Genomic DNA, 23,190 nt, shown 5'->3' with positions numbered 1-23,190 from the left:
GCACTCAAAAAAGAGAATAAATACCCTGGGCTTATTCCTGGTTTTCTTCATCAAGAACAGCACTTCTTTGTTCAAATAACATCTGAGAGTTTTGTTAAGGAGTAGAAAGAAGGTGGATTTATGAAGAGAAGTGCACATCTAGACATCTTCAGAGCAGATGGAAATTCATGTTTCACCCATGTACAGAGCATGTGAAGCTAATTACAAGCCCTGGCAAAAGCAAAATATCAGACCTTCCTACACCTCTGTGCTCATCCCCAGCCATTGAGGAATATGGTGCAACTGCAAGGTTAAAAATAAGTGAGCCCTAAGATCAGGTTTCTCACTAGTCATAAAGACAACATTTAATTTTATTTACCCCTAGCTGATTTTCATCACTTTTGAGAGGATCACCATCACAGTCAGGCTCTCCTCTCACCCCTTACAAGACTCATGTTTATTTAAGTTTGAATCCTTTTTGCCAGAATTCTGAGACCTGATGTCCTTTCCATTCTTAAAACCAGAAAAGGAAGAATCACAGCTCAGTGGTTTTTTGGTACTTTGAGAAGCTTCCTGCTCTCTGCAGTGCCAGGAGGGGTAGACCTCTGCTCTGAGCCTGAGCCCCACACTCTGTCACCAGAGCCCAACCAAAGCAGCCCCCACTGCCCCGCAGGGCAGCTGTGCCCAGCTGCAAACTTCCCAGGGACTGAAAATGCAGCTCAGTATCGACAGCTCTCTCAGGCTTGTTAGGCCCAAAGCATCCACATTTGGTGTGGCAAGGACTTTAATTTTCTTCTTTTTTTTTTCCCTAATTCTCTTTAAGTTAGACAAACTGTAAGGGGATGAATATAAACAAGGAGCGAGTAGGATGTGTAGCTTAAGAGGAAACATTATAGATTATGAGCTGAGGGACAGGGCTCAAAAGGCAGCAATTCAGAAACCAGTCAGAATCATCAACTAAATTTTTCTTTACTTATTCTAGGGTTTTTAGTGCCCTCTGGAAGGACATCAACAAGATTTAGACAGAAGCATATCACTACTGTAATGAACACTGACAAAAAAATTGAGAAACTGGAACTGGAAATGCATTTGCAATACTTCTCTGGGAATTACCACTATAATTACACCAGTTTAGAAAGCAATACCTTTGTAAGTGCTTTTACCCCATCATGTATCACACGAGGGATTATAGCATTTTAATGACCTTGGTGGCTAAATTGTACAATATCTATAATAGTATGAAATCTAGGAGAATTTTTGGCCCCATTGAGGCCATAGAAAATCTCCTACTGACTTTGTTGGAGCCAGCAAAATCCATCCTAATTTTTCAGGTGGCCAGCTCCAGCCACAAAAGGGGCTTGTATTTTCCCCACACTCTTAAAATAAGAGTTAACTGATACTTTTCAAATACTTATGCTACAAATGCCCTGAATTATATTTCATGAAAGATGTTATGACATGGAACACACTGTTTCTTCATGAAACACACACCTTTTAATAGCAGTTATTGAGAGGGTGATACATACATCACTATTTCTCCTGTCACCAAATGAAATGAAATTCATAGATCTGCTCTTAGCTAATGGGATACACATTTTATGGCTAAATACGGCCTTGAAAATGAAAATCTTCTGTCCTTCTCAGGAGGATATAGATCCAAATTAAATGAGCAAGTTACATTAAGGCACCTGTAAACCTTGAAAAGGGCGTATTGGCTTGTTCATTGTTCTTATAGATAATAAACTCACCCATCAAACATCTAGAGAGCAAGCCAAGGAAAGCAAATGTCACCCTGCCTTAGCTTCCCTTATATGTTTTCTGTTTTCTGAAATTGAACATATCTTCTGTAGATAGGACTATAAGAGATTGATAGATACCTTAAGATTGGTTTGCACATGAAAAGGTAATAATTGATCCCTGGCTACTTCATGAACCAGCATTTAGTGTGTTGTGCAATTTCAGAAATAAATCAGAATAACTACCTGAAGAATAAAAGGAGGTAAAAAAAAGCTCACTTTCCTTCAGTTTTAGAAAATATATGTTGTGTTAGGGAAGGTGTTAACTGACAACATGTTTTAACTGACATGGCAATAAATATGACCAAGCACCAGCATTTTCTCCAGTGTGCAAACTGCCTTTGCAAGAGCCTGGAGAGATTCCCGCTGCTCTCTGCAGGATTTGGCTTGAGCTCTTCTGCAGGAATTAGTTTGTGCCAGTGGAAGTAAATAGATCCTTGGGGATGCTGCTGCTGCCATTGAGGTATTTATTTTTATAATAACTTGTTGGCTGGTACAGAGATAGAAAGTCACAACCATAGCTCTTGCATGCACAAGTCCACACCATTCATCCTTATCAGTTAGAGCCCTTTCTGAAGACAGAAATACTAAGAGCCATAAACTTGGGGGCCTGGCTAACAATAGCACCCTGATGGCTACTGTCTACTCTGGGAGCAGCTTCTTTCCCAGTGCTCTGCAGTGCCTGCTGGTGCCTCCCAGCTGGTGGCTACCAGCAGCCAAAGCCGACCCCTTGGACCACAGGGTAATGTGCAACAAGGGCAACAGATCATAGATTTGTCTTACTCATAACAGAGCCAGTAAAATGCATTTCTTAGGCAGGAGCCTCTCTTACTATTTACTGGTTCCAGTGTCTGCTCACACCGTGCTTTATTCAACAATATTTTCTCTAGCTTGGCCCCTTCCTGGCTAACAAAGCCCCACTCTGTCTGAGAAGCTCTTCTAACTTCCAAAACTGTCCCAAACAAATTACTTTGTTCTTACTTTCAAATCAGGTAGGAAACACTACCAGATTTCACTAGTATGCTCTTCCCTTGCCAGACATGAATTCATAACTCGGAGAAAATTGAAACAATAATAAGACTGAAAGGGCTGGTGAGAATGACACAGCAATTCACATCACATGTGCTCTTTTATCAGTACTTACAGACTTTTGAACACAGAGTGGAGCCCTGTAGATTTGGCTGGTTTTCACCTTTTAAGAGTTCCTTTCTCACTTATTTCCTAATTTTTTTACCAGCAGGTCCAACCACATCCAGAACCTAGATAATAGTTGAGTCAGTATCTCTGCCAGCTTTGTTTAAACTCCCTTTTCTACACTTTAAACAAGGTTGGAGCTCCACTTATTCCCTTTCTGATGCATAACTTAAGTAAAACTTGACTTGAGGCCAACAATATCTAAGAAAGGAGACAGAAAGCTCGGGCAGGATAGGAAATAGGTAATTTTGCTGCTGTTGCAAGTGCTGGAATATAGACAGAGCATTTTCTAATAACTTTCTCCAGCTGCCAGTTACTTGTTCAAAATGAAACACATATACTGCAGGGGGAAGAAGTGATGTGTTTTTAGGTTAAAAGAAATGTTGTCCAACATCTGTTTGCCACATGGTAGCCTTAACCAAAAATTTTCCCTCCTCCCAGCCATTGCTTGCCTTGCTATGCACCCATTGGTCACCTTCTCCCCTCTAACAGTGGCTTTGAACCTACTGCATGATTCCAGAATCTGTAGGCTTCAGCTTGTTCTCAGCCAACCCAAACTCCCATTGGAGTTCACCCGGTGAAGCAGTCAAAAAAAGGGACTGAGAGACTCAAAACACTGTTCAGGGCACCAGAGTCCTCCGAGTTCTGGCAGGAACCAAACACATCTTCGGTAGGTGGCCTCCATAGAAAATCGTGAGCCCTCTGAACACGCGCTCAGCCACACAGCAAAGCCTAGGTTAACCATGGGCGGCTGTAACACCTTCATGGTTTGTGAACAGAGCCATCAAAGGCCCCTGAATGCCAGAGTCCAGGCTCCCTCTCCTGGCAGAGCACTGCACGGGAGCAGGAACGGGGTGCTCCCGGCACAGCCAGCCCGAACCCCAGCTCAGCTCTGCCAGGAACTGAGCCCTTAGTGAGCAGAGGCTCCTCTCTGCAAGGAGCCCAGTGCTAATCACGCAGCTCCAGCTCTACCAGCAGATTAATACAGGATTAGCAAAGGCAAAATCTATTCTAGTGAAGAACATCTGCAACATAGCTTTAGCTGCATAAAAAATATGTACTTGAGCACAGATAAGACTTCATTGCTGCGCATTATCTGCAGTCCTTAAGGTTGGGGGTAGTGCAATTTATTCTCTAATACTCTGGTACCAGACTGACTCATGCAACCATGCCGTGTTCCTCTCCAACACCACAGCTTTCTTCTGTTTGCTGTTTCCTGTACACACTAAGCCCACAGAGTGCCTCCCCAGACTGTAATTTTCTCCTTGAGAAGCACACATCTACTGGCTAGATGAGAACCTGTCACCGTGGCAGGTCATGTACAACACCAGGGATCTCAGTAGCAGTCTCCAATCCTTCAGGAGCATGTGGCATTTCCATAGGGAAAGGACAGCTATTGCCTGTCAATCTGGAGTTGCTTCCGCGACATCCCTGCTTGGTGAAACACATCCTGGCACCACATCTTTGGTCATCGTGGCAGTGGCAGCAGCAGAGGTGGCAGTGTGACACCTGCCTTCATGGCCCAAGGCTGAAGCAAGGTCCTTCCCAGCCAGCAGCATGTGCTTCCACAGCTTCAGGGAACGAGCTGGCTCCTAATATGCAAAAGACAACAGAGCTCACCCCAAGCACACAGGCCACTGTGAGTGACCCAGGCTGCAAGCCACGTGCAAGTACATTAAATTTGGTGATCTCAGCCATTGACCATTGGCACTCTGGCTTGGGCACACCAGCAGTTTATTTCTGCAGTGTTTTGATTCACTTATTCAGCCACCATGGTGGCTGAAGTCCACTGAATGCCTCCTTAGCAAGTGGTTGGGCTGGGATGCTGGGGAGAGGGTTTGTTTGAATCAGACCTTCTCCACCCCTGCTATTTCTATGGAGAAAGGGGGAACAAGGTTTCCTGCACAAGTAGAACAACAGGTCTCTCTTAGGGCTCTTTCAGTCTTTGGCAATGATGTTACAGATCTTGTTTATGAGGAGCTGGAGGCAGCTCACAGATGTGCAAGCTGGTTTCTGCTGTGGTTATGTTTTTGTCTAGGTTTCACACTGGTGCAGTTTTCCCAAGACAATGGGTCCTTCACAGGTCAGTGTCTTACTTCAGGAGGCCCCTTCAATCTCCAGCACCAACTACAGGTCCTGCTTAAATGCTGAGGCCCTATGTTCTTAGAGGTCCATAAAGCAAAGCCAAAGCTGCACAGAAGCCATTCAGTCAAGCCAAAGCCATGGCTTATAAATTATTTCACTGTAAGTTAACCATCTCCATTGTAGGAGACTTTCCATATATTAATCAGAATTAAATTATTGTCTCTTCCTCAGGGAGAAAAAATGAGGTAATAAAGAAGAAAGAGGACAACAAAGGGAAATGGATATTTCTGGATATTGCAAAGATGTCTAAACTTCACTAGCATATTAGGTATCATAGTCAACTTTATTACTATAATGCCATTTATTACTATAATGCCAAATTTTCTTCAAGAAACAAAGGTTCCTCCGCTGCAAATGCTCACACATTACCTCAGTCAGCCCTCAATCCTGCATCAGATTCTGCTTCTATGCTTTTCTGAAAGAACTTTACTATAAGAAAATTAAGATTCTTTGTTGCCTGAAAAGCAGTGGTTTCATTTTTGTGCTTTGCCTCTCTTTAGAATTTTGTCCCTATCGGTTATTATGTTCCTGTGATAAAAACAAAGCTCACTACTAATGTACTATATTCTGGAATATGTCTCATAACCAATCATTCCTCCCAACTTAAACAGCATTACCAGTGTTAATGGATTGTACCTAGTTTTGTTTGTTTAATCCGGTATTTGAACTGAGGATATATTTTGACGTATCTGAATATACTCATGAATTTTCTCACATTTTCTTCTAATGCTATACCTACTTTTCTCAGTTTGTACATGTTTGAAATGGTGGTGTCAATCCTGACCAGCAGAGATCCCAGACTGAGTCCTTCCTCTGAACATGACAGGATGCATTTCCTGAATTAACAGGCCCAGCACAAGGCTTGCTCTCACCACCCTTACTCAGGCAAGGAGCCCTTTTCACATTGCTGATACACATGAGGTTTGTGCCAATACACGGGGCTGATAAGTGTTCTGTAGCCATAAGAACAAGCAAGCAGTCAATTACCTAAACTTTGTAATTGATCACAAATGTGGAGAAGTTCTCCATCAGAGTCTTTAAATCAAAGCTGATTATTTCTCAGAATGGGAGAGTCAATTTAGAAATGGTTGGTGGTGACACAGAAATTATGGGGCAAAATAGTTATAAGGCTGTTTTTATGCAGCAGACCAGACTAAAGACAAGTGCTGGATTCTCTACCTGGGACAGGACAGCCCCAGATGTGTGTATAGACTCAGAAATGAGAAGCTGGAGAGAAACCCAGAGGAAAGAGCCCTGGGGGTCCTGGTCATGGCCAGTTGAATGTGGGTCAGCAGTGCCCTGGCAGCCAGGAGGGCCAGCCCTGTCCTGGGGGGCACCAGGGACAGCATGGCCAGCCAGGCAAGGGAGGGGATTGTCCCACTCTGCTCTGCCTCACCTCCAGTGCTGGGGGCAGTTTTGGGCACCAAAACATAAAAAAGACACTGAGCAGTTAGAAGGAGTCCAAAGGAGGCCACGAGGATGGTGAAGGGCTTGGAGGAAGCTGAATGAGGAGCAGCTGAGGTCTCTTGGTCTGTTCAGCCTGGACAAGAGAGACCAAGGGCAGAGCTCACTGCAGGTACAGCTTCTGGTGAGGGGAAGAGGAGGGGAAGGCTCTGATCTCTGCTCTGTGGTGACACTGACAGGATCTGAGGAAATGCCCTGAAGCTGAGTCAGGTGAGGTTTAGGTTGGATATCAGGAAAAGGTTCTTCACCAGAGGGTGGCTGGGCACTGGAACAGCTTCCCAGGGCAGTGGGCACAGCACCAGCCTGGCAGAGCTCCAGCAGTGTTTGGACAACGCTCTTAGGCACATGGTGACTCTTGGGGATGTTCCTGTCCAAGGCCAGGAAATACATGATCCTCATGGATCTTTTCCAACTATGTTATGATACTATGAATTTTTATCTGGGGAGTGCATTGTGTATGCCCAGAGGAACTATTTTTTATTATTTTGCAGAGCTGTGCATCTGTGGGTGGAGTTGTCATTCTGCCTCCCAGGTGTCTGTTATGGAAGAGATCTTGAAATGGACTGTGCTATGTAGAAAACATTCACTGCCTCACCTCCAGCAGCAGCTGATGTATTGGGAGAGAGCTGCCCACCTTTAGTTTACAGACAGTTTGGCCCCACAGCTTGCTAGGTAGACAGGCCAGCACACTCATACTGGTGCCAGGAATCTTGCTACTGATTGTGCTCACCCAACCATGCTGTATCAGCATGTCCAAGACTAGTTTCAGCTAATAAGGCTCGATCTGAAGGGAAAAATGAGACTAGAGTGAGATTTATGACAATTCCAAGCACAGAATAAGCAATATGAACAGATGAGCCTCAAAGAATGGTTAGGTGCTCTTTACATACAAATATTTCAGAGGGAAAAATAAGAAAATAATAGAATGAACTATAGCAAACACTTTTTCTAAATAGAGGTTTTCTGCATTTCCCATGATAGTCAGTTGAATGAGGGAAGAAAAAAAATAAAAGGGAAGAGCAGAAACTGCTTGCAACACAGAAAAAACCTTGAGTGCCAAGAAAACGCTCCAGATTTTTTTTAGAGATGCACAGCTCTTATCTCAGTCCTGAATCATCACAGTTTAGTCCCAGAATTATTCAGAATTCAAGGACCTTGCTCCTGCGGGGTTAATGGGTTACATTCAGCAGTGAAACCCATGACACAAATAGCTGCTTAATTATTCAATCCAGACAGGATTTAGTGGTAATAGAAATAAAAATAACAATGGAAAAAATTGCATTGTTTTACATTTTATAGGTGAAATGATTTTTTTTTTTAACTGTATAATTCAGGACTGGGCACAGGCATGAGGAGGCCCATATAAAGGAGGGGCTGTGCTGCTTGTGACACAAAAGATTAGCATGCCCATGACTGAAGAGGAGGAAAAGGAAAACACTGCCATAAAAGTGACAGTAGAGGTGAAGAATTGTGGTGAATGTGTAATGCACCACTGAAAAGACGCAGAAGAAAACATAGCAAACTAAAAGTCTTATCCTATCTACCCTGCTATTCCAAAACACCACCTCATCTGAAGGGAAGAAGCTGCTGTTCTTGTTGGCTCACACCATTTGTTCATAAATACAGGCAAGAAATGCTGAAGTGATCAAATTACCATAATTATTATCTTTGTTCAGGAAATGCAGTGGTGGTTTTCCACCTGGAATTTCATTCAGCAGCCCTTGTGGCTTTACCAGTCAGGAGCTAAAGGCACCAAGCACAACTGCCCTGGAAGAAAACACAGGAAATCTGCACCTGAAATGCACCAGCCACTTGGGGTGTCAAAGGAAGTCACAGACACAGGAGCACCTGGAGTATGGGTCAGACCTGTTATGAGGATTTGTGTGCAGTAACCAAAGATGCAGTGCCAAAACAAACCTGGCAGACATATGGCACTCCAAGAGCAGGCAAAACCCATGGGAATCATTGGGTCTAAACTGGGGGTTCTGCAAAAGGTCATACTTAGCATTTATTTAATTGAGCCCTGTTTTGAAAGCATGCTGTGCAGCAGGGTGGAAATAGGAATCCATAAGATATAAACAGATCACTTTAAATCCAAATCATCACTAAATGCAATGCTGCTGTGTACAGGGAATATCAAATTAGGGGGCTGATTCCCAACCCCCACCACATTCTTGTCTTTCTGCAGCTTCCCAGGGGATGAGCTACAGGTAGGGCTTTCCTGTTAAGCCCTGGTTAAACAGATATCTGAATTTGGATAGGGCTCAGGGTAAAGCAGGCTAAATTCCTTGTTCAGTTGATGACACTGGCAGTGCTGGTCACTTGCTCTCTTATCTTCTCACTGTGATTTGCTTTGGTAACTGGTCTGATGCAAGTGGGGTGGGAGTGTGTGTGTTAAGCCAAAACATTTTTTAGCTTTAAAAAACCCCCGAATTTTTCACATGTAAAGTACCCAAGTCAGAGTAATTTAAAAGGCTGAGTTTGGGATCAAGTTCTGAGTCACATACAAATTTCTATCTTCCTCCTGTTCCCCTCCCCATGATTGTTTTTCATCATGTCATCGAAAAAGAGGGGAGCAAAAGGAAAAAAATATAATGGCAAAAATGCCAGAATATCCATATACCTCTTTTTGTCTCTCTCTTTAAACATTTGAAAAAGTTGAAGTTTTATAACAGATTAAACAAATTTGGGATATATACTTTGCATTTTTCACTACTGTATTTCATACGGTGCAGCAGTCAGATGAAAGTTGTGTTTGGATAAATTGGGAATAAAAGGACTGTGTTGTGTTCTTCATAGAATTAACATAAGGCCTGCATTGTCAACATATTGGAGGCAAGCTAGAGATGATAATTTTGTGTTTGGCACAAAGATAAAGGATTTCTGCCTGCATGCTGCTAGAAGTAAGGGATTGTTCTACAAATGACAGTGGAGGAAAGGGAGTTCTGTTGTTTTGTCACAGAAGGAAAAGGATTACTGTGCAAATTACTCTCAAGGAAAAGGATTAGACCATGTATGACATGGAAAAGAGAGGTCATTGTACATGGAAGGGGCAGGGCAATGTGTATGGTATTTCTCAACAAATAAGAATTTTGTGCCCAGAGTATACCACAGCTGAGACTGGGGGTGCCCCATGCTGGCACTGCTGGTCTGTTGGGTGTCCAGGACTTTCCTTCTGACTTAGGAATCCCACCCTCCTCGCTCTAAGATAGATGGTTGTTTTCTACATATGACTAGAGGAGCAGTGTAAGCCTAGGCAGATTGCTGGTTTTGTTGTTTCTTTAGGAAAAAAGAATTAAATATCATGCTGCATAAGAAAAATATGAATGAAACAAAAGGTTTTCATTTTCTTTATGGCATTGAGAATTGTTTCAGTCATTGTCTCTGTGGAAGTAGATATTTACATTTCCATGATGCAGCAGCCATCAAGCCCCAGCTTTTGGCTGTGCTTTTCTAAGACATGATAGGTAACGGAACATGTTTGGGGTGAGAGCTGTGGTGCATTGCACTGGTTTTGTATTATGAGAAAGGAGAAGTAACAAGAAGAAGATGGGAATTATTTCTACCTTTATAATCCAAATTTCTGGTTCAGGACTTTCCAGTTATTTGGGGATTTGTTTGTTTTCTCACAATGATCCTGACATCCTGACTCATAACACATCACTCTCAAGAGCCCTGCAACACTTTGTACCAGGAACTGCATTTCGGAAAAGGTGAAGCTGGGGTCAAACGCATTCCTGCTAATTGTACCGACTGCAGGAAAGTTATTCTGTGATTGAATTTGCCCTCTGAAGTTAAAGGAGAAAGCTGCTAATTGCTTTTAAGGAGGACCCAGAAAAATGACTGCGGGCTGGCCAAGAACTGGCTTGGCCAGGCGGTGCATGCTCCCCAGGCACACACGAGATAAGCACAGCTAATCTTTTGGGGGAGTGTGGTATGTGAGGAGGATGTGCAGCTCAAACTATGCGAGGGCTTAGAGGGAGATGCACAAAAAAACCAGTGATAGAAAATGGGTTTCTGTACATCCGTGCATTTTGTACTGCTGATAGTCACTGTGTAGAAGGAATCTACCACAGCAACCTGATCTCTTCAAAGCTGCCACCAGTGCAGTGGCATGGCCACTGGCTCTTTTCTGCAATGTTTTTACCATGTTCTGAATGTCCTCGGGCTCCACAAAGCCTACATCTACTCTTACCATTATCTGACCAGGCAGCATATATGTTTCATCTTGATCTAACCTTTTCTTGTAGTTTTCCTGCTTATCAAATCTGCAGTCTCTCTCTGAGTTGAAAAATTCAGGGCAAAGAGAGACAAATAAGGTCTAGTTTATACAGAGTATCACAGAGCAGTCCTGGCTTGTTGAAGAGCAATATCACAAGGACAACCAGACTCTGCTTCTCTGCTAAAATTTATGACTGGGTATATCAAAGTAAGTCTCTACTCATCATCCTGTTTTAATTATTTCCTTTTTTCCACTTTCCCCAGAAACTCTAACTTCCCAAACCTTTCCTACTCAGAAGTCCAAGTTCTGAAAACTTCTGCAAAGCTATATTGTTTTGTAAGTGACTCTGTTGACTGAGTCATCCTGCCCCTTGTTGCTGAGAAGTGTAGCCCTGCAAAGGAGGGGGTGACTGCCTGGTGCTTGGCAAGGTTTGCAGCTTCCTACATGAGGAAGTGTATGGGGAAGATCTAAGGTGATGTATTGGCTGAACTTCCTCAAACCTGGGCTGAAATTCCTGAATGAGGGAATTAGAAATTTGCAACATCCCGAGATTGCTTAAGTCACAGAGCTCTTAGTGGCTACTTGAGGCAATGGAGAAAGCTATAGCCAATCTTGTTTTAAAAATTACTCTATCCTTACAGAAAGAACACCAGGGGTTGTAAATAAGATTTCAGCTGACAAAAGTTTCTCTCTGAGTTCTTTGGTGGGAGGTAGCAAAACTGTCAGACTGGCTTTTTGCATTGAGCTCCAGCTGTCAATTCCTTTTGCTTGCTGGCTGTTACTGCTGCGTGCAGGCTCTCATTTGAAGTTCTTGGGTTTGAGAGGGAGCACCTCCTACAGCTCAGTCAGACTGCTGCAAGCACACACTTCCAGTATGCCTTTGGTCTTTGAGAACATGAAGGAGGGGAGCTAATTGCCCTGACAATTGAAATTTAGCAGGTCTGGTTCACTGCTCAGTGAAGTTGATGGGAGACTTTCCTTTGACCTCAAAAAGAAAGGAGCAGCAGATTAATTCTGTTTAATGCAAAGAAAAAGGGAGAGTAACACCAGCTAAGAACTAAAAGCTGAGTGATACGTGTCCAGTTTGAAACACATAACAGGTAAAAGTTACCCAAAAGTGACTTAAATAAGGCTGGGTTCTAAAACTAATTTATACAAGGGGTCTGCAAAATATGCATAAAGCCATTTGCAGCCATTCCCCTGTGCCAGTGTGTGGTCTGGGCTCAAACTTCAGTACGTATCTCCCAGGAGGAAGGCGCTGGCTGTGGAGAAAGTTTTATGGTGGAATCAGGAGAAACTCAGAGTTTTCACCTCAAGTTTCTCCAGTTTGGCAGCAGTCGATGTTGATTTGAACCTGGTACCCATAAGGAAGATGAACATAAACTTCTCAAATGAAAAATGTGATCAGCAGCATGGAAACAGCATTAATGCTGCCATGCAGGCAGAGTTACAAACTGTCTGGGGCTACTGGGGAAGCGTGGTTGGCACTGGCCCCAAGGGAGCTGTGGTTTGACGAGGGAAATCACTTAGCTTATGAGTAGGCCCACCATTTACCAACACTCCTTCCCAGAGTAGAAGCAGTACAAACAAGCAGCAGTATGGCTGCTTTTCTGTCATGTAAATGCCTAACAAAGATGTTGGCTTGCAAGGAAATGGAGCATGGCCCAAATAAAGGTGATCTGGTGGCACCGAGTTCCTCTGTGATTTTGCTCTTTCCTTAGGCTGGTATTTTGCAAGCCAAGATTTCAGTTCAGGCTTACTGTTCAGAAAGACATTTGAAAGTAAGGCAGAGGGAAATCCTTTTCTTGTTAACCCACCTGTATTGCAAAGCTTTTTATTTTCTCTGTTAAAGATGATGAAATTTCTAACCCAAACAACTCCCTGCCCTTCATTTAGAGATTAGTGACTTCATCAGCACAAGAAGAACAAACAAGAGTGCTGAACTTAAAGCAAGTTCAAAGCCTCCCAGTCTGAGATGAGCAAGCAAGAGGACACTCATAGCAGTGACAGTATTTTTGTCTCTAACAAATGAAGGGACTGACAAGCTAGTGATACAGGCTTGGGAACCAATCAGCCAAGCCCATCCCTGGTGTAAACCTGGTATTACTCCAATTCAAACATGGAAAAGGGGCAAACAAGAAACATCCTTGGTAGCAAATGTGATTAGATGAAGCAAACAGTGAAGAATCTCCTGTAACTGCAGTCCATCATGCAATTAGTTTCCTAACAGCTTCACCATTCAGACGGCCTCTTCCCTGGCACAGTGCCGCAGCAGCCAAATAAATCAGCTTTACATACACGACTGTCAGACAGAACTGCAGCTCCAGCCCTCTGAAGCAAAGCTGGAAGGCTCAACTGAAAGGAAGAGAGCCTTGAATACATAGGGGAAAACAGTTCAGTGAGGAAAGGAGGATGTAGCCAAACAGCACTGGAGAAATACCTGGAGGCACCCAAGAGCCCCTACAGAACAGTAGGGCTTGCAAAAGCAGTCTGTAGGCAAAGGCCCCCCTATCTCTGGCACTGTTGTTGAGATTAAATGCCATCATTGGGAATAATGGTGAAGTGGAATGCATATTTAATTAGAGAAATCAATGAACCCAAATGATTGGGAGGGGGCAAATCATTAAGATCCAGCTCCTGCTGCCCCTACTCAGCAATATTTCAGACTGCCAGCACTGCAAGCGGGACTGATGCTAGCACATCACCAGCAAAGCAGAGTGGACTTCTGTGGCTGTTGTTTTGCACGTGGAAGTCCTGAGAAAAGAACAGGGAGCAGCATGCTCTGTTCATCTGAAAGCTGCCATCTTCAGAAATGAAAGCAATAGGTAGGAAAGAAAGCAATCACACAGCACTGGGGCAAACCTGAAACTCTCGAGCTCGAGAGTTTGTCACAAATGGGCACAGTCACACCACACAGACACATTGGGAAGGGTTTGTTTTTTTTTTTTCACAGCAGTGTTCCTTTCAAAAGCTGGCTGAAAATATTTGACAGAATCCTTTTTGCCTGTAAACACTATTTTGTCAAAAAGATTTACCAGTGTATATGTCAATTACAAAGGAAAAAAACTCATAGCAGAGATTTTTCTATAATGTTTTAGGGCTTATTTCAGTATTGTAATCTTTATGTTTATTTTCTCTCATAGTATTTTAGAAAGGGTAGGGCAGGAGAATGAAAGTAAAACTCAGCACCTAACTTCTGACTGAGTGACAACGTTTCATTACACTGGCCATTTTCACTTCATTTTCTTTTAATTTTATTATATACTGAAATTTTTAAAAATCTTTCCTAGGCAACTGTGTTACTTAGTGCTCATGTAACTCTAGGAAAATGTTTCCTGACTTCATACAAGCAGAATTAAAAGGGAACTCAGATTTTTTTAGGGGCTTAGAGACAGGGAAGCAGAATTGGCATTTTCTGTAATATATGCAAGAGCTGACTGAAAATCTGTGAAGTTTTGCAGTAAGTAACCTTGTAAATCTATTTGGTTTGTGGTTGGGAGGGGGAAAGAAATGAAAATTAACCAATAAAATGCTTCACAAAAATATTAGGTTGATCTGAATCAAGAAAATAAATTATTTCAATTCCTTGGAAAGCTTGGCTATGTAACATGCCTTATAGCTCCCTTAGAAAACTGTGGAAAGGAAGGGATTTTCTTGCAACAACATTTTGGGATTAACTGAGCTATTTTGCCCAAGGCATGATTTAAGGTACTTTCTTATTAGGCACAATTCATGTCAGTTTTTGCATAAGAACCCCCAATCTGCAAATATTTCTAGTGTAATACCACTGAAGTCAGTGAGTTTACACTAGGGATTAATTTGCTCTCATCCTGTTTCCTTCATTTTATATATTTGCCTTGGAGAACAGAATTACCCCAACTTAGTTATTTATCAGATGCAGAAAATTGGCACCCTTTTGGAAAAGCATTAAAAGCATCTTACAAGAGATCCTGCTCAAGGTGATACCTGTCATGCTAAAGCAGTGCAGCACTTGTGATCATTTTAATTGATACTTTTAGATTAAATTATCTGGACTACTGCAAATCATCTGAATTAAAAATAAAAAGTAGCATTTGCATATTAATAACTAACCTCTCCACTTGAATCCATGCAGGGAACAACCACTGACTCATAATCCAGATCCTAAAGTACTTCCAGTAATACAAAGACTTTGTACCCAGTGTTTGGCTTCTGTGGGAATGGCCTGAGGTTTTCTGAAGACAAGACACACCCTATCCCATGGTAATTTTTATTTTTTGGCTAAAGCAAAGGATTAATTTTTAAGCAATAGAAAAAGAAAATATATTGGTCTGCAAATAAATCTAAAGACTTATAAAGATGTTTCAGATGCAGTTAAACTACTCAGTCATTAGATCTAAAGATTTTTTCGGGTATGTTTAATTCAGTGGAAGATGTGCCTAACCTTTAAAACTGAGCCAGTGTTCTGTGTAACACTGATCATTTTCAAATTATAGCTGATAAAAATATAATTGTAAATTATTTAAGTACTTGGTTATATGTTTTTACTTTTCATTATAAATTTACACGTTCTGACATGTTCTAACCACTGGTACTGAAACCAAATCCACTGGGAGTTGGATCTCTTCACAACAGTCCTGACGTAGAATCCATTAAGCCTCTTGGTTTGAATTGCACTGGGGTTTTTGCTACGTTTTTTGTCTGTATGTATAAACCTAGAAGGTAAAAATATTAATCACAAGAACCAGACTGAGATTTCAAACTTATTTGCAACGGGATAAGTTAAAGTAACTTGAATGAGGCCGAGGAAGTTATTCTGGATTTACACTCCACAGTGTAGCCAATAAAAAATGTCAATAAGTGAAGTGAATATTAAATTTTGACCAGAATACCATTTCCATGGAAAAGTGGAATTTTATACAGTTGCAAAGCATTCCATCTACCTGAAAGCTGTTTTCTTTAGGAAAACTGTCCTGATAGAAATTTTCTGACCTTTTTTATGCCAAATTCACAGTTCATACAAATAAGATGCTCCTCAGCAGATGTTTGTGAAAGACCAAGCCAGTGAGCACACACGTACACATCCCTACCTAGTTATGCTTGAGGTTCTGGGAGTGGAAAACAGGAAGGATGGGACAGTATCTGAGGTGCTATGAGAGCAGTTGGAGTTTAATACAGGAAAGCACCTAGATTTTTGTTTTCAGAAATAATAAAACCACACCAGATTTCATTTCTGACTGAATAAAACAGTACTATTTTTATTCTTAAGGAAAATTCCTGGACATCCCTTACCTCCATTGTTGTGGAGTCTGGTTTCTTTTTAAACAGAAAATGAAAATTTTGAACTGCATGCTGTAACTATGCTCACAGTTTGAACTGAATTTTATAGGTCTGAAACCACACTTTGCAGAGAATAAGCTGATTGCATGAGAAAAATCTGAATCTGGGGAAGACTCAGAAGCCTTGGCTGAGGATCAGGTTGACTGTGACTGAGGATAAGTCACCTAGGGCAGACCTTCAGAGGGATATGCCTACCAGAAAATCAGTATTTTGAACATCTCGGCCACAGTGTCTCTGTATGAATTCTATAATGACATCTTTGGATAAATAAATGAAGGACCAGCTGAATTAAGGTATCAATACAAATCTAAAGAGCAAAGGCCCACCTGATACAGTGATTGCTTTACTGGAAGCAGTGCGGGCAACACCTGAGAGTTTCCATGTAGAAACCCCCACCCTTTCCATGTAGAAACCCCCACCCTTTCTTTCCCCAGCACACAGGATTCCGTACAGGATATAAACCCGCTTATTTCCCATGCCGTGTGTCCCTGCTGTTTTCTGGCTGCGAGGAGCAGCAGCAGCGCCCGGCCCGGATCCCGTCTCCGCAGCCCGGCTGTGTGCGCTGCGGGACGCGCCGGCAGGGCTGCGGTCCGCCCGGGAGATGGGTGGGCTCGGAACCCGCTCTGCCTCCCAGCTCCCAGCTCTCTGCAAATGGCCTGAGCTGGGAATTTCAGCCGCTGATCCCCTGCCCTCCCCCTGTCCCTCCTTCTCCCTCTGCCATTCCGGCGCTGCTGAGGGCTCTGTCGGCTGGCGGGGCACGCTCCCATGGCAGCTCCGCTTGCTGGGGAGGAGGGGATGCAGTGAGGGGTGCGGGCTGCTTTGGGCTCCCAGTGCCAGCTTTCTGTGAATTAAACCCGTTTAAAAAAAAAAAAAAAAAATAATCAAGCAGCTGTAGATGCTGTCAGAGCCATTCCATAGTAGCTAAGTGCATCTGCTTTTTCTCACCTCCAAAACGAATCAATATGGCTTTAAATGATTTCCCTGATGCCTGGATTCCTTGCCTTGTGCTGCTGTTAGCCCAGACATGCAATTGCTTGGTCATTCCTGCCTTGTGTTTTCAGTCTCTCTCTCCTGGTTTCTTCTTGCTGCTTTCTCTTAAAAATATAAAATACTCAGCAGAGCAGGTTGGTTTTGCTCACATGTCATTTTCTCACACACAGTTTGCCATCCTTTGCAGCCACACACACACACTCACCACAGTGCCTTAATACCTGTCTGCCTGGCTCTCTCTCCATCCCGCTCCCCCTCCACACACACACACAGGCTGCCTGGCTGATTGCTGCCTAAGCAACATCTGCTTATCGGGAGTTTTTCTCCTGATGCAGTGGTTACTGGGGAAGTGCTAAGGTTTTCTTGCAATTCTGTCTGTCAAAGATATTCATGCTTTTAAATTTTTTTTTTTTAATAGATAATCTCTTGAGTTCTCCCATACAGCTTCACACACCCCCTCATTTTGGGTGGGCAAATTTGATTGTAAATCTATTATTACTGTTAAAAAATAAAAGACCTGCACACAGATTAAACCCAAATGCTTTGGGGCTGCCCCATTTTCCTAGATCCTGCCTAATCTTGGATTTGGATTGTTCAGAACATGAGGTATCACTGATTATATAAAAAGCCTTCAGAAATGCTTATGCCTCATCTGGGTATATTGACATACAAGAGATCTGCTCAGAGAAACCTGCAGTCCATCAGTGCAGCTGGCTGAGGCAGGAGCCCCCCCAACCCCCTTATCACTCCAGTAGTGCATATAAACACATTAGCTGCTTATTTCAGGCAGAGCCCTCAGCTTACAAATCCAAACTGCTTTTGCCAGCATCGTCCCTTTTTTGTATTTATTTATCTTTACTGTGTATTGCTGTCTCACAAATTTTGCATTTTGAGGTGCTTTTCTATGCCCAACCACCCGCGTGAAGCACGTAGGAGATCATTACTGGCTTCTGATTAGCACTGCGCATTTGAGTGGCGTGCTGGAGGCAAAAATTTGAAGTGTATCAAAATGCAAATATGTCCCCATTGACCTCTGGAAAAACGTGTTACACTACAAAGTACTTTCAAAGAAAGCCAGAAAGGAAGAGGAGAAAGAGTATGAATTTGCAAATATTTGTGATACTAAAAAAAACGTTATCAGGTATTGTTACTTAGAAGCTTGAATTCTGTGTAGCACAGCTTTCTTTTCTTTAAAAAGAGAGAGGGGAGGGACCAGATGATGACACTTCTGCCCACTTTGTGTCTCACTCCACTTCCTTTGCTAAAGAACCACCAAAGTGAATGGGGTTGATTGTGGTGCATAATTTTTCAATCTGCCATGACTCAAATATATAGTCTAATACATGGCAATGCCCCAAAAGAAGAGACACAGAAATTATTCATGATCCTTCTTTCAGTGTGAAAGACTCCTTCTATAACCTCAGATTAATAACTCTTCATTTAAGGAGTAAATTATTTTCACCAAGAAAAGTCAGAAGCAGCCAAATTTGCCTGGAGAAAGTAAGGGTGGTATTAGGGCAAGTGACATCCCTGCAGTGAGGTATGCCAGAGAGCTGTACTGGGAGAAAGATGCAATATTACCCAAGTTATTTGAGCTGGTTTCTCTTTTACCCTCACTAGTAATAGTGAATATACCCTTTCACTACGGAAGACTGCAGAAGAACATTGGGTTTTGCTAGGAAAAAATCAGTCCTGTGCCCCAAACGGAAAGCCTATGGCCTGCCCTGATCCTTAGTTTTCACAATGCTTTACTGCAAATACTTGTTTGCCTGAAGGCATCACTTCTCTCTTACTCCCTGACACAGAACTAAAAATGTGTCACCCCAAAGCAAGTAAAATGTTTTCAGGTAACCTACCCCATCCAAGCAGGAGCTTGTACGAGAATTCAGTATTTGTTCAGTGTTGAAATTAGCACTGCTGGTGTAATGAGGGCAGGGGTTAGAGCACCCTCTGGGCCCCTCACTGCCTTCTGCACCACTGCTGTTTGGTGTTTGGGGATGGAAGGAAAGCCACACAACAATGCTCAGCTGCTTCTGACTGCACTCAGTAGCATTTCTTCTTAATCATCAAGCCTTTTGAGTGTCTAATGTGACAAACACAACAGAGAAGCAAAAGGAAGGGAAACAGCCTTGGCTGTGATGACCACTTGCTTCTGAAGAGCACATGGAAGAAGCAGCAGGAACTCCCCAGAAGTCCCAAAGGTTGTTTGCCATTGCTTAGCTGGTTTTTGTCTGGCTATTGCTTCATCGCACTTGATCATAAACTACAGCCATCTAATGCTAATGACCATGCTAATGACCACCCTAATCGTGCATTTGAAATATTAATAAAAATAATTATGTCATGTGACTGCTTTTTAACCAGTTGCTTTCAGGACTTTAGACTAGTATTATAAAAGACGTGCATTTATAAATTATTAGTCTTGAGCACATAAGCACTGCATACTATGGGGAGCACTTTTGTAGCACTTTAAATTAATTTATTGTTATTCATTCCAGCTGTCTGTGATGTAAACCTTTGGCTATAAATTTGTACCATCATCCAACATACCATTAAACTAAAGTGGTGCCCGTGCTGGAACATATAATAAAACATATGAATAAGATTTCTGTGGGGACACTTTTTAAAAACTCTCTTCTCAGTTAATGACACAAGAAAACTATGAGATAACATAGTCACCCTTTAGCTATGCATTCATTAAAATATGTCTGGTGGGGGGAGAATTTTAGACCTGCACTTCTATTGAATACTGACTGAATGTTTTTCTTTACCAGATTGTTTCAATTCATGTCCTATCTCGAGCAAAAGGCTTTGTCTGAAGCTGTCATGACGTCACTAGCTGAGACTGCCAGAGGACTTTTGTTGGACCTGAACTTCTCCATAGTGGAAATAGCTCCTGACCACAGAAACACAGCAGTACAAGAGCAGAGCAGTTTTACTGTCTTATCTCCTCTGCAGACAAACATTCTTCCTCCTACAGATCACCATGAGAGTAACAAAACTTTATCAGCATGACTAACATCACAGGGCCTTGAGCCACTTAACGGTATAGATATATTTTGTACCAGCCCATTGGAACATAGAATTTCCTAAAAATTAAAGCAAGTTTTGATCATGCAGTGCTCTACCAAGCAGAGTTAGAACCACCCATGGCTTTGCTCTTGCCTTATAGGTCTCATCTTGCCCATGTGCTTGTTAATACTTTTTGTCACTTTTGTGACAGATGACTTCTATTGAGTCTGTTTGGAGGAAGTCTTGCCCATCTCAGTCTTCCATTTATACCAGTAAAAGTTTTGCTGTTATTTTCACTGATTTAGGCTCCTGGTATCAAATACATCTATATGAAAAACAGAGACAAAAATTTGAACTTCAGATTCTTGGCTGAAATAACAGAGCACAACTTCCTTAATTTGTACCATCTGCTCATATAGGCTGTGCTTGTCAGGTCAAAAGCTTTCTGAGTCATTCATCCAGTAGCAGGACTTCTGGAATATTGAGTGAGAGTGGAAAATGGTGCTCATGAAAAATAGATTTTGTATTATAACTAATCTCCTAAGCTATTAGTTTGATGGAATAAAGTTTTCTGTTGTTTTATTTCTAAATCTATCTGAAATATCAAGGTTTGGAAATCTGAGGCTTTGATTTGAAACCATCTGTAATGAACAAGCAGGATGTCTGAAGTACTTGAGAATATGTGTACACCGATAACTGCACTTTACAGGCAAAAATCAATTTGACAACAGAAAGAGTAGATAGCAAGATACTACCTTGACAGAGAATTTTGATACAATATCTAGTTCAATTGTCAAAAATTATTGAAACATGATTCATAGAAGCTTCACAAAGGTGCCTCTAATGCACCCCAGAACTTAATTCTGCTCCAGATATTTGGACCACACTGGTGCTCTCACAAGAAGATTGGTACCTCTTGGATGACATATACCAAAGGATGGACACACTTTTTGAGTCTGGTTTGCATGCCACAGCAAGGCCCTCATTTGAAGATCTGCACAAGAGGAAAAGATAGCATGGGATGGAATATCCAGAAGTAACCTGAGCTTTAGTTACATTTTTGGAAATGTAGGTGAGAGATTAGATTTATCTATCCATGTAACCCATGTCTCTCTGAACAAAACATAAAGCACTATCAATTTGCACTTTTATATCACTTCCAGTGAAAAGAAAACAGTTACAGAAATCTTCTGCCTGTTTACACAATGTCTTTCTGAAGAACTAGGAACCAGGGAGTTAATGATAATGTAAGCTTCCCTGAAACTGGAGATTAGGACAAGAGATATACACCAGGTGCCTAAGAGGCCAAAGGATGCTGATTTCTAAGCTGGAGGCTGGGCTTTAGCTCTTCTCTCAGCTAAATCTGAAGACCTTAGTAGTTACAGTAGTCAGGGTGGCTACAGACTCTCCCTTCCTGCAGAGATCCTCTGTTAGTATTGAGTTTTCTTTAAATATTCCTATAAATATTCCATGCCCTGCTACTTCCAGCTTTAGGATTAGTCTTCACCAGCAGTTTTTACACTCTGTCTGAGGGTACACGCAGAGCAGCTCCTGGGTTTTGGTGATGTTTTGATGTGGAGCCATTTTGCTAAGATAAAATGTTATTTACTTCATCAAAATTTTTTTAAACTTAGTACAAAAGAAGAAAACTTGGTTATGAGAGAAAAGCTATAGAGAGCTTTCTTTTTTTTATTAATGGATTTGTCACTGTCACTAGATGTGTTTTAACTTATTTAAGAAGAGCTTCCTGTCGTGTAGCACATAGCTTATAATTAGTCTGTAATATAGATGGTCTCAAAAGAAGGGATTGAGTTGGTTTAAGTTACAGTAGCTAACACAATAGTATTCATCTCCCAGCTGCTAATTAATCTGTTCAGCTATCTGTACCTTCCTTTCCTTACTCATTACTTAGAGAGAAGGTCCTTTTTTTTCCCCTTCTTAGTTGAACTGTAATCTTTCAGGAATTAGCTGTATTGACTTAATTCTACTGAAGTTTGTTCAAGTCCTCTAAAGGTGCCACATGGAGGAGGAGGAGGAGAGACATTTATCTTCCATTTCCTCATTTCAGCTGCCGCTGGAATAGCTGCTCTATGTGGTGTTTCATTTTCCCTTCTTTGGTGGGACCAAGCCCCTTAGTCCATTACAATGCCCAGCAGCTCCAGCCAGGCCTGAGGGTGTTTTTGTGTGCTGAACTGCCCAGAAGCTCCCTACACCTACACAGGCTATCCTGGATATGACAGAGGATAATGTGGGAAAGGTTCACAGCTGCACCTCTGCAGTTCGGTGAGCTGCCTCAAAATAGCTGCTACATGGGGACTACACTCCACCTTCCACCCACAGCTGCCCCCAGAGTGCTGTGTGAGAGCACGGGGGGGGCACTGGGAGCCTGTGCCTGCCCCAGTTGAGCTCAGGGACAAAGGACCTTGTGCAGCTGCGAGGGCTCCTGCTCCGATCCCAGTCCTCGCAGTGACTGCCATCCCTGCCGCATCACCCCCTCGCCACGGGCATATGCTCGCCTTTGTGCTATGTCAAAATATGTTTAAAGCCCATTTCAGCAGCAAGCTCCCTGAGTTTCCCTGCCAGGAGATGTTAATTACTGTGGTGCAGTCTTCGGTTTTCTGTGGCACAGTAACAATTAATTTACACCATTGGAGAAACACTTACACTTTTTTTATTAAATATCAATAAAACCAAATCAATATAGCGTAAAGTATACAATATCAAAATTAAAAGCTCTTGTTTTTATACTTGAGCATCCCTAATAAAATTCCACTGTTGATTCAAGCATCTTGTCTATTCTAATCTAATGAGTAGCTGTCAAGTTTCTTTTTAGCATTTTGGAAATGACTAAAAATGGCTGTCCCGGTACTTGGCAAAAGAATGCAATAATTAACCCCGAGTTGTAAGTCAATATGATGATGCAAATGCTGCTGCATTCATCTCTCTGCATTGCATCACCTATGCACCTGGCAGTCCATGGAATCCATTTTGAATCGGGATGGAGGTTAGCTTTTATTTATAGCTGTAATTAGAAAAACACTAGCACTAATGGAGACTGCTCTGTTGCTT

The 23,190-nt window shown here is 42.2% G+C and overlaps 1 long non-coding RNA gene across 4 annotated transcripts in view; it reads left to right on the top strand.

Moving 5' to 3' along the window:
- The window catches only part of LOC116808542 (uncharacterized), a 420,301-nt gene extending 397,396 nt beyond the window's left edge, over positions 1-22,905 (top strand). For 3 of the 4 annotated variants that reach the window (XR_005980815.2, XR_012056690.1, XR_012056691.1), the window contains 3 exons: positions 14,915-15,042; positions 16,169-16,412; positions 19,884-22,905. This is a non-coding gene — a long non-coding RNA (uncharacterized lncRNA). Of the gene's footprint in view, positions 1-5,285; positions 5,383-14,914; positions 15,043-16,168; positions 16,413-19,883 lie in introns of all 4 variants that reach the window. The other variant, XR_012056692.1, reaches the window with a different exon arrangement.
- The last annotated feature ends 285 nt before the right edge of the window (positions 22,906-23,190 follow it).

This window comes from Taeniopygia guttata, chromosome 6, assembly GCF_048771995.1.
Source record: "Taeniopygia guttata chromosome 6, bTaeGut7.mat, whole genome shotgun sequence".
Taxonomy (NCBI): Eukaryota; Metazoa; Chordata; class Aves; order Passeriformes; family Estrildidae; genus Taeniopygia; species Taeniopygia guttata.
Note: the sequence above shows the minus strand (reverse complement) of the source record. Positions and strands in the feature narration are given on the sequence as shown.